The sequence below is a fragment of the Octopus sinensis genome, unplaced genomic scaffold (assembly GCF_006345805.1).
Source record: "Octopus sinensis unplaced genomic scaffold, ASM634580v1 Contig20037, whole genome shotgun sequence".
NCBI classification, from domain to species: domain Eukaryota; kingdom Metazoa; phylum Mollusca; class Cephalopoda; order Octopoda; family Octopodidae; genus Octopus; species Octopus sinensis.
The window spans coordinates 5,718-25,000 of record NW_021836834.1 but is presented as its reverse complement, the minus strand read 5'-3'; the positions used below and the strand labels follow the sequence as shown (position 1 = coordinate 25,000).

The 19,283-nt window shown below is 40.6% G+C and overlaps 1 long non-coding RNA gene across 1 annotated transcript in view; it reads left to right on the top strand.

The window, feature by feature from the left end:
- Window positions 1-16,696, top strand: part of LOC118762053 — a 24,689-nt gene extending 7,993 nt beyond the window's left edge. Inside the window, exons 2-3 of the long non-coding RNA XR_004997841.1 lie at window positions 1,604-1,617; window positions 16,575-16,696. This is a non-coding gene — a long non-coding RNA (uncharacterized LOC118762053). The remainder of the gene's footprint in view (window positions 1-1,603; window positions 1,618-16,574) is intronic.
- The last annotated feature ends 2,587 nt before the right edge of the window (window positions 16,697-19,283 follow it).

The window sequence follows — 19,283 nt, the reverse complement described above, 5'->3', positions numbered from 1 at the left end:
TCTCCAACAGTCACCTTCCTCACCAAGCAAGCTTGATAGGATTGCCAGTTTGGTCACTGACGACCCAACAACGCAACATTTTGTGCTGCACTACATGTTACCAGTAGCACCCAAGAGCAATCTGACACAATATATATCTGTATGTATATATATATGTATATATATATATATATATATTCTTTTTTCTTTTATTCTTTTACTTGTTTCAGTCATTTGACTGTGGCCATGCTGGGGCACCGCCTTTAGTCAAGAAATCGACCCCGGGACTTATTCTTTGTAAGCCCAGTACTTACTCTATCAGTCTCTTTTTGCCGAACCGCTAAGTGACGGGGACGTAAACACCCAGCATCGGTTGTCAAGCAATGCTAGGGGGACAAAACACAGACACACAAACAACAACACACACATATATATATATATATACAATATACGACAGGCTTCTTTCAGTTTCCGTCTACCAAATCCACTCACAAGGGATTGGTCGGCTCGGGGCTATAGCAAGACGCTTGCCCAAGATGCCATGCAGTGGGACTGAACCCGGAACCATGTGGTTGGTTAGCAAGCTACTTACCACACAGCCACTCCTGCGCCTATATATATATATATATATAATATATATATATATATATATATATATATATATAGATATTATATATATATATTATATATATATATATATATATAATATTATATATATATATATATATATATATATATATATATATATATATATATTGATTAAAAATGGTGAACTTTTTAACCCACTTACTTTTACTCCCTCCCTCACTTAGCGGTCATTCAAATAGCTCTTTTGTCTTTATAATGGTCATCATGCAGTAATTTTCTTTGTAATTTTCATAGCATTTTTTCGATGGCTGCATAACTGAAGAGATGACAGTGTGGAGTTTTATCATGGCTACCAAATAATTGTCACACATTACTTTTACAGATATATATATATATATATATATATACACACACACATACATACATACATACATACATACATACATACATACATACATACATACTTACATACAAACATAAATACATACATACATATATAATATATATATATATATATATACACACACATATATACATATACATATATAAACACACACACACATATCTATATAGTATAATTCAGGTAAAAAAAAAACTCATAACATGCATTTAAAACCATCATATACCTAGAGAATTCAGAGAAATCCAACAGGACTTAACTATTTTCCATCTAACAAAGTTCCCAGACAAGGTTGTTGCTGAAAAATATTCAACTATATTCAACTATACAGTAATTATAGAGAATGATCTTCTATAATGGCATAGTGTATGGTGTATGGTGCAGAAACTAATGATGGGATCTACTTTTAAAGCTTGATATCCTCCATCCTCATGTTATATTATTCTTATACATTTATATAGATAGATAGATAGATAGATAGATAGATAGATAGATAGATAGATAGATAGATAGATAGATAGATAGATAGATAAATAGATAGATAGATAGATAGATAGATAGATAGATAGATAGATAGATAGATAGATAGATAGAGAGATTGATAGAGAGAGGATAGATAGCAAGATAGACAGACAGACAGACAGAGAAAGGTATATACATATACACATGCATATATACATACATTGTGTGGTAAGAAGTCTCTTTCCAACCTCATGGTTCTGGGTTCAGTCCCACTGTGTAGCACCTTGGGCAAGGTCTTCCACAAACAACCTTCAGCTGACCAAAGACTTCTAAGTTGTTTTGATAAAGAGAACCTGAAAGAAGCCCATTGTATATATATATATATATATATATATATATAATATATATATATATATATAGATATATATATATATATATATATATATATATATATATATATATATTATACCGTAAATCCTCGAGTATAATCCACATTTTTTTTCCCAAAATTTAAAGGTCAAAATCCCTAGTGTGTACTATATACGAGGTTAAAAATGAAAATTATTTTCTAAGCAATGTCCGAGACTCTATTTGCTGTCCAGCAATGTTTATTCAGAGGCATTTTGTGATGTTGGACGCGAAAATACCTTAAGCTAAGCCTGAAAGCAATGAAGTCATAAAAGAATCATCCATAACTTGTAATAAGCAACATTTATTTAACGTTATTACTGTTATTACTGTTATTTCTTTATTTTCTGCAAACAAATTGCACAAAAAAGCTACACATTTGCATTATGTTATATATACAATAATAATAAAGGACGTTACCATATACACTTTTACAAACCAAGGACATTATATAGGCTTCCTTGACTCAAGTTCGAGAAGGGGTGCATATTATACACAAGGTTTAGGTTTTTCAGAAGTACAACCCTCTAAAAATCCCCTGCATATTATACTCAAGGGCAGACTATACTCAAGGATTTACGATATATATATATCTCTTTTACTTGTTTCAGTCATTTGACTGCAGCCATGCTGGAGCACCACCTTTAATCAAGCAACTCGACCCCGGGACTTATTCCTTTGTAAGCCCGTACTTATTCATCGGTCTCTTTTGCCGAACCACTAAGTAACGGGGACATAAACACACCAGCATCGGTTGTCAAGCAATGCTAGGGGGACAAATACAGACACAAAACACACAAATGCATATATTATATACATATACGACGGGCTTCTTTCAGTTTCCATCTACCAATCCACTCACAAGGCTTTGGTCGGCCTGAGGCTATAGTAGAAGACTTGCCCAAGGTGCCACGCAGTGGGACTGAACCCGGAACCATGTGGTTGGTAAAACAAGCTACTTCCACACAGCCACATATATATATATATAATGTGTTCAATTAAAAACCCTTCAAGGCAATGCCCCAGCATGACCACAGTCTAATGACTGAAACAAGTAAAAGATAAACGATACACACACACATGTATATATATAACCTGTCAATCACTGATACTAGAATTCTGGATTTAGTACAGTCTCCTGTTTATAGTCCCTGATTCTTACTCTTAGATATTTCCCTTCCATTCCGAAAGAGACAACAAACACCATCGCCGCCACCACCACCAATGATGACAACAACAACAACAACAAAAGCAACAGCAACTACAAAGACAATAACAGCAGTAACCACGACAATGACAACAACAACAACAACAACGACAACAACAACACCACTGACAAACTCTGTAATACCTCAACATACCACTTCACTTTCTCCCCCACCGTTCTCCCACCCACCCACCCACCCCATCACACTAAAGCACTGAGTGCAGTTTCTCCTATAACTACACTTAATGCTGCTTCCTGCAATATATTCTCCATCTAACTTATCAGATCGTTTACTAGATAATGTATGTGTATGTTGGTGGATGTATATATATATACTATATATATTATATATATATATATATATATATTATATATATAATATATATATATATATGTATATATATATATATGTATGTATGTATGTAGGTATGTATGTATGACGCATGTATGCATGTATGCATGTATGTATGTAGGTATGTATGCACACACAAATATATATATATATAAATAGTATACATACACAATATATGTACATAGATAAATATATATACATACGCTATGGGTATGTGTGTGCATGCATCCATATAATTACATGTGTGTGTGTGCAAATATATATGGATATATATGTATGTATATATATGTATATACATGTATATATGTATGTATATATATGCATACTTGTATATATGTGTATGTACATATGCATGTGTGTGTATGTATATATGTATGTATACGTGTGTGTGTGTAGGTATATGTATATATATATATATATATATATATACATACACACAAACACACACACATATGTATGTATGTATATATGCATGTATATTGCCATTACATTATTGTTTACACACTGTTTATATCTACACTTAACAGTCTGTTTGACCTCAGAAAATACTAAAGGCTTCCTTGAAATAAGAACAAAAAAAGCAAAAACAAAAAAAACAAAAAAATATAGTAACAATTATACACACCCAGAAGAGACAATTTTTGTGGAATGTTATACTTCCTTCTCAGAGCGTGGAATTAATTCATTAATTTAATTCTGTCTGATATATTTTTTTTCTCAGTTTTTATTTTTATTTTTTTAATTTGTTTTACTTCATTTATTTATTTATTTATTTGTTTGTTTCTTTGTTTGCCTTTCATCCTTTCATCCTTCGATAAGATAGGAACCAGTCAAGCACTGGGAGTCGATATAATCGACTTACCATCTCCAGCAAAATTACTGACCTTGTACCAAAATGTGAAACCATTACTATTATTCTTAATATTGAGTGAGACAACAGTACATACATCAAAGTGACACTGGGGTACAAATATGTGAAGCCCAGTATACCCACCGTGACTACTCATTTGACAAGGGTATACCAGACACATGCATCACAACCATATGTGCATCTCATATCGGTGATCTCATATCAAAATAAACAGCACATGACCTTTCAGTTGGGGGCCCAATTAGAATTTTCTTCGGGTTGAGTAGCCCATCCCACTCAAAAGATCCCTGAATAAGGCTTGTTTAAGGATAATGAATGAAACACCCATGTTTCCCAAGGTGAATTATTCAAATCCCAAAGAGTTCTTCTCAACACATAGCTACGATACTCCCCTACTACTTCTGTTCATGATCAGAGATGCACATATCAGCCATTAAGGGACATGTTCAATTGATTATCGTCAAGCAACTGACAAGCAAATCTGTGGCATTGAGCAGAATATTTGCTATAGACCATCTTTTATATCAAGACAAAACAATGTCTTGGTATAAATTTGAACTTGTAAACAAGTAGAAAAATGGTGCAAATACACCTAAATCAGTTTGTAGTGCCACCTATCCTCTTCAATCATAGAAATTGGACAATGGCACTACAAGTTGATAAGAGAGGCAATCTCTCTGTATATTTACGCCATTTGTCTACAGTGAGAAATTTTCTCCTTGACAAAATACAGTGAATGGCTTGTTTACAAGTTCAAATATGCCATTGGCATATTTGAAGCACCATTTGAGCATGGTCATTGCCAGTACCACCTGACTGGCTCCCATGCTGGTGGCATGTAAAATGTACCATTCAAGCATGGTCGTTGCCAGTGCTGCCTGACTGGCACATAAAAAGCACTGTTCAAATGTGGTTGATGCCAGTACCACCTGAGTGCCCCTCATGCCAGTGGCATATAAAAAGCATCCACTACACTCTCGGAGTGGTTGGCATTAGGAAGGGCAACCAGCTGTAAAAACATTGCCAGATCAGATTGCAGCCTGGTACAGCCTCCTGGCTTACCAGTCCTCAGTCAAACCGTCCAATCCATGCCAGTATGGAAACTGGACATTAAACAATGATGATGACGATGATGACAGTGATGATGATGATGATGTAATAACATTTCATTTATACACATCACTGCTTAGCACTCCCACCTCGTGGTCTTCTTACAGTTTCTATCTACCAAATCCATTCACAAGTCATTGGTTGGCCTGGGACTAGAGTAGAAGATACCCAAAGAGACACACAATAGGACTGAACCCAAAACCGCATATTTGGGAAGGAAATTTGTTTACCACATAATCATCCACAGTGAATTCATGACCCTCACAATTTCCATTCTTCTTGATACCATTTTTTTTTTCCAGTTTGACTAATTACCCACAGATAGCTTGTACTGATTACAATAGGGGGAAAAAACCTCAGAAAAACAAAAGAAAATCAAAAGAAATAAAGGTCAAGCAAACACCAACAGATATTTGGGAATTCAGTTGTTTGAGTTACTTTATCAGATATACAAAACATAGAAGATAACAGAGCCAAAGATTCCATGAATGACTTACTATAAAACCTATTGTAAACCAAGAGCTGATAGCTCTTCATGTGATAAGTCTATTTCTTTAAGCTTTCCTTTCCAACAGACACTTTTGTTCTGAGCTAGTGATGTGTATCCAGCTGGTCCAGTATTGTGATGTTATCTCACTAGTTGTGTACAAACAACCAGTGTGCTCAAATCTCTTGCTTGTCATAGTAGAAATAAGCAATCAAGTAATAAATAAATAAACAAATAAATACACAAGCAAACAAATAAATAAATATAAATAATAAATAAATAAATGTAGATAATAGATAAATAAATATAAATAAAACAAAATGAAAATTAGAATGGGGTGTTTTTTTTTCTTTTTCTTCTTTTGTTGTTGCTTGCTTCTATTGCACAAACATTGAATTAACCATACATATACACTCATACTTGTATGTACACGCACACATGTATATGTATGCATATATGTATGTATGTATTTTTCTACTCTTTTTTATATTTGTTTCAGTCATTTGACTGTGCCCATACTGCAGCACCACCTTGAAGAGTTTTTGTTGAACAATTTGCCCCCAGGACTATATTCCGTTGGTCTCTTTGCTAAACACTAAGTTATGGAGATGTATACACAACAGCACCAGTTGTCAACCATCGATGAGGAGAAACACAAATACATACACATATATATATGTAAGTGTGTGTGTGTATATATATACATACATACATACATACATACATACATACATACATATATACATACATACATACATACACACACACACACACACACACACACACACACACACACACACACCACACACACACACACACACACACACACACACACATATATATATATATACACACATACACACACACATATACAACAAGCTTCTTTCAATTTCCGTCTGCCAAATCCACTCACAAGACTTTGGTCTGCCTAAGGCTAAAGTAGGAGACACTTGCCAAAGGTGCCATGCAGTAGAACTGAACCCAGAACCATGTAGTTGGAAAGCAAGCTTCTTACCACACAGCCATGCCAGCGCCTATGTGTGTATATACATATTTATACACATATGCATACATGCACAGATAGATAGACAGACGGATGGACAGATGACAGACAAACAGACAGACAGGCAGACAAACGGACAGACAGACAGAGATGTATATATGTATGGATGGGGGTGATAGAAGAATGCAGGCTCAGTGTGGTAAAAGTGATTTTGTGTTTTTTATCTTGTTGAGCAAGAGATGCATGGTTCAATTCCTGCTAGGATTCGTTGCGTCAATATTCTACTCATGATTCTGTTTTAGAAATGCAGTGTTTAAGGTAACATGTATATCATCATCATCATCATGCAACAACTATGTTCCATATTGATATGGGTTCAACGGTTTAACAGTATCCAATGGCCCATGGAATGCATCATATTCCAGTGTCTGCTTGGCATGTTTCCTAAAGCTGGATGCCCTTCCTAACACCAACCACTCTTCAGAGTGTACTAGGTGTCTTTTGTTCATGCTGCCAGCACCAGTGAGGTTGCCATGCAGCTGTATGTTAAGAGAATAAGGAGTAGACAGTCATAAAATATGAGAAAAAAAAAGGAAAGAGCAGGACAGGTTCCATTCTGTAGAGGAGCTACATGACTACTCACATTTTTAGAAGTGAGGTTTGGGGTAATCAGGTGGAAATGGAAAGAGAGGTAAAATAACGATGAGTTGTCAGAATGGACCTTCAAGCTATGAAGTGGACTGGGATGAGTGGGGCAGAGGTACCTGGAGTTAGGGAGTATGGGGATATTGATAGTGTGGAGCAGCAGAATGGAAATGATGATATAATAAACAGAAGGATGAAAGAGAGATAACAAGCTGTTAGATCAGTTGCAAGAGTGGACATTCCCTCATTTTTCTACCAAATGCAACTGACACATTGACATATCTACTTAAAGCTTACAGAGCAAACTGCCCAACCAAGCAATTACCACCAACCATATCCCAATACTGTTATTGACTTTTCATAGTCCTCATCACCTTCTGCTGAGGGCTTGTAGAAAGTTGTCAAGGTGAGAACAAAAACCCACTGTTGTCTCTGGTTCACTGTACTCTCCAAATGGTTGAGCAAAATGCAACTAAATAAGTTAGTGGGCTTGCAAAACAAATCCATACCACCAGAGGGGTGATGAACAGACTTACCAATGAAGTTTGGTTCAGTCTGGAATTTTAAGCTGACTGAAACTAGAACAAGGTTGCAAACAGGTAGATAATTTCACCCAGATCCATTTGATGAACCAGGATGGTTCATCAACAACTGAGTTATGTTTTCATTGCCATATCATACAAAAACTACATGGGCCTATCAAACCCTTTCATGTCTTAATGCTCTTGCTTTAGCTCTGATAATGAAATCTTTTTTTCAGTTATGATGCATTTTCTAATTGTCTCTTCTAATTTATTTATTTACTCCCTCTCTAATCTATTTTTCTCTACTGTTACTTCTTTGTTAAACATTATAATCTGTGCACTAATTGCTCACTTCAGAGCACTCACAACTAATTGTTGATGATTGCAGCAATGAACAAATATAAAAAGAAATTCACTAATGCTGTCCATGTTTGGCTTCCAGTATCTAGGTCTCTATCTATGCGCTCTATTTAGGTCAGCTATGCAGGTCACAAATTTTTGGCCTGAGTAGTCAACAAGTTGAAACTGTGGACACACAACACAATTTAGCACTCAGCAAATACTCCATTTAGATGTGATTAGATGACCCAATACGGTTGCTCTCTGACTATGCTGGTCTGTTAATAGCAGACAATAAGAGGATGAGAAAATTGGCTAATTATTCTCTAATTTGAGAAAACACTGACAGTTTTTAAATGCTCTTTTTCCTAGGTCTTGATAATGTTATCAGAATGTTAGAACAAAACTGAAAAATTCCATTGGAGAAATTTATAAAAAACGGAAAAAAGAGTGGAGGTAAACTTATGTAGCTCTGATATAAAAGTATTCATCATCATCATCATCATCATCATCATTTAACGTCCGCTTTCCATGCTAGCATGGGTTGGACGGTTCAACTGGGGTCTGGGGAGCCCGAAAGCTGCACCAGTCCAGTCAGATCTGGCAGTGTTTTCTACTGGCTGTGCCCTTCCTAACACCAACCACTCCGAGAGTGTAGTGGGTGATTTTATGTGCCACCGACACAGGTGCCAGACGAGGCTGGCAAACGGCCACGCTCGGATGGTGTTTTTTATGTGCCACCGACACAGGTGCCAGACGAGGCTGGCAGACGGCCACGCTCGGATGGTGTTTTTATGTGCCACCGACACAGGTGCCAGATGAGGCTGGCAACGGCCACGATCGGATGGTGTTTGTTACGTGCCCACAGCACGGAGGCCAGTCGATGCGGTACTGGCAACGGCCACGTTCGGATGGTTTTCTTGTGTGCCACGTGCCACCGGCACTGGTACCACAAAGATACAAATTCCATTGATGTTCATCTATTTTGATTTGTTTTGATTTTCACTTGCCTCAACAGGTCTTCACAAGTGTCACAAGAAGGAAGGTATGCCACAGGTGGACTGACTACGTCCCAGGTAGGGGCCACAGGTTATGGCCTGACTAGTCTTGCCGAGTCTTCGGATGGTGTGTTTTATGTGCCACCGACACAGGTGCCAGATGAGGCTGGCGAACGGCCACGATCGGATGGTGTTTGTTACGTGCCCACAGCACGGAGGCCAGTCGTGCGGTACTGGCTACGGCCACGTTCGGATGGTTTTCTTGTATGCCACCGGCACTGGTACCACAAAGATACAATTCCATTAATGTTCATCTATTTTGATTTGTTTTGATTTGATTTGATTTGATTTGTTTTGATTTCATTTTGATTTTCACTTGCCTCAACAGGCCTTCACAAGTATCACAAGGAGGAGGTATGCACAGGTGGACTGACTACGTCCCAGGTAGGGGCCATGGGATATGGCCTGACTAGTCTTGCCGGGTCTTCGGATGGTGTTTTTATGTGCCACCGACACAGGTGCTAGATGAGGCTGGCGAACGGCCACGATCGGATGGTGTTTGTTATGTGCCCACAGCACGATGGCCAGTCGATGTGGTACTGACTACGGCCACGTTCGGATGGATTTCTTGTGTGCCACAGGCACTGGTACCACAAAGATACAAATTCCATTGATGTTCATCTATTTTGATTTGATTTGATTTTCACTTGCCTCAACAGGTCTTCACAAGCGTCACAAGAAGGAAGTATGCACAGGTGGACTGACTAGTCCCAGGTAGGGGCCATGGGATATGGCCTGACTAGTCTTGCCGGGTCGTCTTCGGATGGTGTTTTTATGTGCCACCGGACAAGGTGCTAGATGAGGCTGGCGAACGGCCACGATCGGATGGTGTTTGTTATGTGCCCACAGCACGATGGCCAGTCGATGTGGTACTGACTACGGCCACCCACGTTCGGATGGATTGGATTTCGGTGTGCCAAGGCACTGGTACCACAAAGATACAAATTCCATTGATGTTCATATTTTTGATTTGATTTGATTTTCACTTGCCTCAACAGGTCTTCACAAGCGTCACAAGAAGGAAGTATGCACAGGTGGACCTGACTAGTCTTGCCGGGTCTTCGGAAGGTGTTTTTTATGTGCCACCGACACAGGTGCCAGATGAGGCTGGCGAACGGCCATGATCGGATGGTGTTTGTACGTGCCCACAGCACGGAGGCCGGTCGATGCGGAACTGGCTACGGCCACGTTCGGACGGTTCTCTTGTGTGCCACCGGCACTGGTACCACAAAGTGTGTGCCACCGGCACTGGTATCACAAAGATACAGATTCCATTGATGTTCTCTATTTTGATTTGTTTTGATTTGATTTTCACTTGCCTCAACAGGTCCTCACAAGTGTCACAAGAAGGAAGGTATGCACAGGTGGACTGACTACGTCCCAGGTAGGGGCCATGGGTTATGGCCTGACTAGTCTTTTGCCGGGTCTTCGGATGGTGTTTTTATGTGCCACCGACACAGGTGCTAGATGAGGCTGGCGAACGGCCACGATCGGATGGTGTTTGTCATGTGCCCACAGCACGGAGGCCAGTCGATGCGGTACTGCTACGGCCACTTTCGGATGGTTTTCTCTTGTATGCCACCGGCACTGGTACCACAAAGGACAAATTCCATTGATGTTCATCTATTCTGATTTGTTTTGATTTGATTTTGATTTTCACTTGCCTCAACAGGCCTTCACAAGTATCACAAGGAGGAAGTGTGCACAGGTGGACTGACTACGTCCCAGGTAGGGGCCATGGGTTATGGCCTGACTAGTCTGCCGGGTCTTCGGATGGTGTTTTTATGTGCCACCGACACAGGTGCTAGATGAGGCTGGCGAACGGCCACGACCGGATGGTGTTTGTTATGTGCCCACAGCACGATGGCCAGTGATGCGCGTACTGACTACGGCCACGTTCGGATGGATTCTTGTGTGCCACCGGCACTGGTACCAACAAGCGTGGTACTGATACGGCCACGTTCGGATGGATTCTTGTGGCCACCGGCACTGGTACCACAAAGATACAAATCCATTGATGTTCATCTATTTTGATTTGTTTTGATTGTTTTTCACTTGCCTCAACAGGTCTTCACAAGTGTCACAAGAAAGAAGGTATGTACAGGTGGACTGACTACGTCCCAGGTAGGGCCCACGGGTTATGACCTGACTAGTCTTGCCGGGTCTTCGGATGGTGTTTTTATGTGCCACCATGTTCCCACAGCACGGAGGCCAGTCGATGCGGTACTGGCTACGGCCACATTCGGATGGTTTTCTGTGTGCACAGGCACTGGCATGGTACCACAAAGATACAAATTCCATTGATGTTCATCTATTTTGATTGATTTTCACTGCCTCAGCAGGTCTTCACAAGTGTCACAAGAAGGAAGGTATGCACAGGTGGATCGACTACGTCCCAGGTAGGGGCCACAGGATATGGCCTGACTAGTCCTGCCGGGTCCTCTCATGCACAGCACACTTCCATAGGACTCGGTCTTCAGTCATTTCCTTGGTGAGACCTAAAGTTCGAAGGTCGTGCTTCACCACCCCGTCCCAGGTTTTCCTGGGTCTACCTCTTCCACAGGTTCCCTCAACTGCTAGGGTGTAGCACTTTTGCACACAACTATCTTGTTATTATTATTATCATCATCATTATTATTATTATTATTATTATTATTATTATTATTATTATTATTATTAGTAGTAGTAGTAGTAGTAGTAGTAGTAGTAGTAGTAGTAGTAGTAGTAGTAGTAGCAGCAACAGTAGTAGTAGCAGTAGCAGCAGCAGCAGCAGCAGTAGTAGTAGTAGTAGTAGTAGTAGCAGCAGCTATAATGATTTCAAGTTTTTAGCACAAGGCCAGAAATTTCAAGTGAGGGAGCTAGTCATTTACATCAAATCCAGTGCTCAACTGGTACTTATTTCATTACCCCGTAAAGGACCAAAAGCAAAGTTAGCCTCGGGACCATATGAACTCAGAACATATGGGTGATGAAATGCCGCTGAGCATTTTGTGTGGTGTGGTGTGGTGTGGTAACGATTCTGTAAGTTCACTACCCCATAATAATAATATTAATAATAATAATATTAATAATAATAATAATAATAATAAATTCTTTTTATTGGCCACAAGGGCTGACACACATGATTAGAAAACATAAAGGGACAAAACAGGACGAAAGGTTACAAAGGGTTTTGTCCGTTTGTGAAAAAATCATGTAAAAACAGTGTAACAATCAAATAATATAACAACGAAAAACTCCCAAAAGGGGGAGGCGTTACGAAAGGTTCCTGGTGGAAAAACCCATAAAAGCCAACGGGAGCCTGGTCAAAAAGGGGGGTAGAGAGCCCCTTTCTCCTTTTATAACACCTTTTTCAATTACAGGCGAAACCTGAGAATTGGTCCATTTATACTGGCCATTCTTGCACAATTCACCCACCTTTCAGAAAACTTGCTATCAGACAGCACTCTCCTCTCTAACCTGAAAAAGTTGATGAGGCCTGACCAAAGAAGAAAGTGTCTGACTTTAGCCCTTTCAAACGGGTCCACCATACAACCTCTTTCACCATAGCCACTAGGCACAGGAAAATGGCCTTGCCCTCCTTGTTAAAGGAGGTCGGCGGGGCAATCTTCACTATGGATTCAGCTGATAGCCGGATCCGTCCTATACGCGACAGTAGTTGTTCGACATAAACCCATAGTTCAGCAATGCTCGGGCACTGGACGAGTGCGTGCAGAACGGTTTCGTCGTCCTGGCAACACCTCGGGCAGGCCCGGCTGACGGCACTTCCGTGCCGGTAGAGTTTATCCTGAACAGGCAGAGCCCCTCGGTAGCACTGCCAGGCGAGCGACCTCTGGAAATTATCCATTGGCCCCGGTCCGAAAGTCCTTCCAAACAGACCGCTCAGTTCGTTATCATCAACGCCTAGAGTTTCCCCGAGAACGTCGTCGCATTTTTCCTCCACTAACCCTCTATAGAACGCTAGAGTGGAACTAAAACCGATCGCTTTGCCTGCCTGGCGGAGGGCGGAAAGAGCTTGACGGCACTCGAGGTGCCAAGCACCCTTTCTCGGTTTACGTTTGATCCAGGTCTGCAGCTCTGTCAAAGAGATGAGCTGCGGAAAGTCGCGTCTGACAAAAGACGACCACACCTGTTCACCGTCTAGGAAATGCTTGAGATGTCGCAGCCTGAGCGCATGTTTGTGCATCAGTAACCACGACATGCCAAGGCCTCCGTTCAGCGGTCATTGACAGCAGATGGATTGCCTGACCAGTGGCACCTGACCCTTCCACAAAAAGTCGAAGAGCAGGCGTACCAGCTTGGTCAACCAGCGGTCGGGACAAGGGACGATGGTCAAGCGGTAATAGATGACGGATGCGATGTACGCATTTGCCACCTCTGCTTGACCTTTCAGAGACAGCTTACTCTCGGCCCATTTCTGGGTGAGACGTGCCACCCTGCTCGTCACTTCTTCCCAGTTTTTATCCACCTGGATGTCCGGACCAAACCAGACCCCGAGCAGTTTAACGGGTCCGGCTGTCCAGCGCCCAACAACGCTGTTAGACGGCATGGGCTTGCCTCTCCAGGTGCCTAGTTGCAAGCCCACAGACTATTCCGTGTTAAGCTTTGCTCCGTACTCGTTTAGCGTCTTGCCAATCAGGTCAATATGCCTGTGGCCCGACACCATCACGGTGACGTCGTCGGCATAGGCAGACACGCTGTTTTCATCTCCTAGATCGCGCAGGATACCCCTCAAAGACTCCAACTTGCGCAGTAATGGCTCGAGAGTCAATATGTACAAGAAAGAAGAGAGAGGGCATCCTTGGCGGACCAAATGCGAGATGTCAAACGGTTACGAAAGGTGACCGTTCACCCGTATCACCGAGCAGATGTTGCTGTATAAAGCAGCGATCCACCCGCAGAAGCCTGGACTGAAGCCGGCTGCCTTGAGAACAGCTGCCAGGTACCGATTGGTCGACCCTATCGAAGGTTTTACTCTGATCTAAATTGATTAAAGCCCCACCCGCGCCAGCGTCGTTACCCATCCTCTCTATGATGTAGCGCATGAGATGGAGGTTGTCGTGTATCGACCTGGTCGGCACGGCGCATGTCTGCGTCTTGCCAACCAGCTTGTCCACAAGCGCCAATCTCTTGGCTAGCACCTTGGCCAAAATCTTCAACTCTGCATTGAGCAGAGTGATGGGCTGAAAATTCCCTATAACGTACCCCTTGTTTGGGTCCTTTCTCAGCAAAGCCACCACCCCTCGACAGACAAAAGCAGGAATTCTCCCGTTTTGCTGCCACTTGTAGTAGACATTTGCCAACAGGCCCGCAAACAAGTCTGGCATTGAAGTGTAAAGCTTGTAGGGCAGACCATCTAAACCCGGCGATCTACCTCTCGTGCAACTCTTCATTGCTTCCTCCACTTCCCAGGCAGATATCGGTCTTTCGCAGCACTCTGCCTCGCTGTCCGAGAGTTGCGGTAGGCCGTCCAGTACACACCAAAGTCTGTACCGTTGTCCGTTCCACCGCTCGTCCCAAACGGTTGAGCAAAGCGCGCTGAAACACTGCACACATCTGCTTCGGTTCGGTAACCTCGCGCCCATTCTGGTCCACCAAAGACCGAATGGTTGCTTTGTTGCCTCGCTTCACCTCCGCTACGCGGGCCCATCGAGCGGCTCTAGTCCCCTCCCTGCTTAGCGAACGTGCCTTAGCTCTGACAACGCAGCCTTCATGTTTGGTGTCAAAGTGTTGGTCGAGGGCCAACCTTGCCACCAACACGTCAGTCGCGATGCCAGTCTCAAGAGCCTCGTCTAGTTTCTTAACTAAATCCCGCTCTCTCTTCCTACGTTCAATCGCTAGAGCCTTTCTAAACCTAATCGACTCTACTCTAATTGCTCTCTTGAGTGCAAACCACCAGTTGTTGTTGATGATTGCCCTCATGAGCACCCGCTTAACTAGTAAACTAATCCGGTCTCTGTAAGCTTTGCACGCCGTTAACGACGCGTTCAGTTTCCAGTAGCCAGGTCCTTGTCTATGTAGCCTATCTAAGTCGACCGTACAGATCACGAATTTGTGGTCCGTGTAGTCGACTAGGTGGAATTGTGGACACCCTATGCTGTCCTTATCCGCTGGCCTCGAAGATTTTCCTTCTCTTCCCTCCACCAGTGCTCCAGTACTGGAGAAGGACGGAAGAAAGAGCGTTCCAAAGAAAAGCGACAACGATGGCGTCACTTTTGACGTCAACGAAGATTTTCCTTCTCTTTCCTCCACCAGTGCTCCTGTACCGGAGAAGGAGGGAAAGAAAACGACCAGCAGCCACACCGACACCACCACCAGCAACAACACAACAAGCCATCGTAGCAATTTCACCTCCGCTGCAAAACAAAACTCGGAGGACGAGTTTCAGGCCTTGTGCCTACAGTAGAAAGGATTATTATTATTATTATTATTATTATTATTATTATTATTATTATTATTGAGTGAGAGAGTAGTGCATGCCATCAAAGTGACACTGGGGTAAAATATACGAAGCCCAGTATACCCATCATGACTAACCATCTGATAAGGGTACACCAGGCACATGCATCACAACCATATGTGCGCGACATGGTAATCTCATATCAAAATAAACAGCACATGACCTTGCAGGTGGGGCCCAGTTAGAATTTTCTTCAGGTCGAGTAACCCATCCCACTCAAAAGGTCCCTGAATAAGGGTTGTTTAAGGATGTTGAATGAAACACCCATGTTTCCAGAGGTGAATTATTCAAACCCCAAAGAATCCCTCTCAACACATGGCTATGATGCTCCCCCACTACTTCTGCTCGTGATCAGAGATGCACATATCGTCAGCCACCAAGGGACATGCTCAACTGGTTAAGGTCAAACAACTGACAAGCAAATCTGTGGTTTTGAGCAGAATATTTGCTGTAGCCCATCTTTTATACCAAGACAAAACAATGTACATGATAACACTTCCAATCAGTTAAGATCAGAAGCCATGAGAGCCACTGCCTGGTACTGCATCAGGGCAATTATTATTATTATTATTATTATTATTATTATTATTATTATTATTATTATTATTATTATTATTATTGTTATAATTATTATTATTATTATAAAGACTGGTTGTATCAATCACTACAGAGACAAAGTAGAGGTCTCATTAACTGTGAAATGTGTGCTAAGTCTGAGGAAAATAATCTGGCATGGTATGTAAAGAATTCAAAGGAGAGATTGATGGAAGGAGCAAGAAAGATAAAAGTCCTATGATGAAGCAAGGAAAATGGAGAACTTAAACAAGACAGACAGAAGGATACCCTGAAAAATGGAAAGAAAAAAATATGTATGATCAATTCTTGTGGGAAATACCTATGACAATTGATAAAAATAAGATCTGGGAATGGACTGGGAAAAGTGACCTGAAAGTGGAAACTAAAGTCCTTCTCTTCACAATCCAAGAATAGGCACCAGGAACAAGCAATTTCATGTTCAATCTTGACAAGTTAGTGAGTTCCCCACTTTGTAGGTTGTGTGGTAGGAAAGGTGAAACAATAAACCACATTATTATTGAATGTAAGTACAAGAGAGAGCATGACAACATTGCCAGATTGATTCACTGGAAGCTCTGTCATAAGTATGACATGAGCAGAAGTGAGAAATGGTATGAGCATCAACTGAAAAGGTGGTTGCTGAACAGTATAAGATCTTGTGGGACATGACCATCCAGTGTTACCATCTGATCGTGGCTAGAAAACCTGACGTTGTCGTCAGATAAAAAAAGGACAAAGCAATTATTGTGAATATTGCTTCACCATGGGACCACAAGGTAAATGAGAGAGGGAAACCAGGAATCTGTGAAGAATCAGACTCTAAGAAGTGGTACCAATTGTGGTTGGTGCACTGAGAGCAGCTAGTAAAAGGTTGGATGCATGGCTTGAGAAGCTAGAAATTACCATCAGAACAAGATTGTTGCAGAAAACAGCCTTGTTGGGAGTAGCAAGGATTCTAAGGTCTTAGAAAATTGAAGGAGAAGTAGCCCAAAGGACCTTTGGCCATTAGATATGGCTTGTTCTTTTGGTATAATGTCAATATAACATCTGCCAGAGCAAAAGGATCAGGGCTAACAACAATAATAATAATATTAATAATAATAATAATAATAATAATAATAATAATAATAATAATAATGATAATGATAATAATAATGGCACACTAGGCATAACAACAACGTGAACTTCCAACCTGTTGTCTCTTGAGGTCTCTGGGTGAGACTTGGAACCAACTTGTACAAACATAAAGCAAAGTCAAACATAGAATAATAATAATAATAATAAATAATAATAATAATAATAATAATAATAATAATGATAATAATAATAATAATAATAATAATAATAATAATAAATAAATAAATAAATAATAAATGCCCTCACGTGATACCAGGACTGGCTCTCGTGGCTTCTAATCTTAACTGATTGGAAGTGCTATCATGTACATTGTTTTGTCTTGGTTTAAAAGATGGACTACAGCAAATATTCTGCCTAATACCACATTATTGCTATTATTATTATTATTATTATTATTATTATTATTATTATTATTATTCACGTGACTAACCAGGCTATCAGATGTTGCTACACATCACTGGTCACAATGCACTTTGTATTGTTTTAGCATTCAAATGACGCCACCCCACTGGCTAAGTGAGCAGGCCATTATTATATATTATTATTATTATTATTATATTATTATTATTATTATTATTCACGTGACTAACCAGGCTATCAGATGTTGCTACACATCACTGGTCACAATGCACTTTGTATTGTTTTAGCATTCAAATGACGCCACCCCACTGGCTAAGTGAGCAGGCCAATTATTATTATATTATTATTATTATTATTATTATTATTGAGTGAAAGAGCAGTGGCCCTGGGGTAAAATATATAAAGCCTAATATATGCATCGTCATCACGACCCGTCTGATAAGGGTACACCAGGTGCATGCATCACAACCATGTGTACGCAACATGGTAATCTCAAATCAAGATAAACAGTGCATGACTTCGCAGATGGGGCCCAGTTAGAATTTTCTTCAGGTTGAGTAGCTAATCTTGTTCAAAAGGTCTCTGAATAAGGTTTGTTTAAGGATGATGAACAAAACACCCATGTTTCCAGAGGTGAACTATTCAAACCTCAAAGAATTCCTCTCAACACATGGCTATGATTCTCCCCCACTACTTCTGCTCGTGATCAGAGATGCACATATCGTCAGCCACTAAGGGACATGCTCAACTGGTTAAGGTCAAACAACTGACAAGCAAATCTGTGGTATTGAGCAGAATATTTGCTGTAGCCCATCTTTTATACCAAGACAATTATTATTATTATTATTATTATTATTATTATTATTATTATTATTATTATATTGTCTTTGCACAGAATCTAATGCTGGAGATGTACTAAGGTGTCAGCTGTTCACTAATAGTGAATTAAGGTAACACCCTTTATTTTTCGAGCAACATCTAGAGTATTCGAGCGGTTCCAAGCAGTACTGTTTTCTGCAAATGTTCCATCCTTTTTGCAGCCCCTATTTGTTCCTTTTACTTCTCAAGATTTTTACTCAATGTTCCCAGTGCTTCGACAATTATTGGTACTACTACCACCTTTTTCATCGACCACAACTGCTTAACCTCCCAAGCTAACTTGTTGTATCTATCAACTTTTCTTTCTTCCTTATTGCATACCTTGTTGTCAGCATTGTTTGCTTTCTTTCTCAATTAATACTATTATTATTATTATTATTATTTCTAATATAGGCACAAAGTTTGAAATGTGAGGGAGGGAATAAGTTGATACCATCA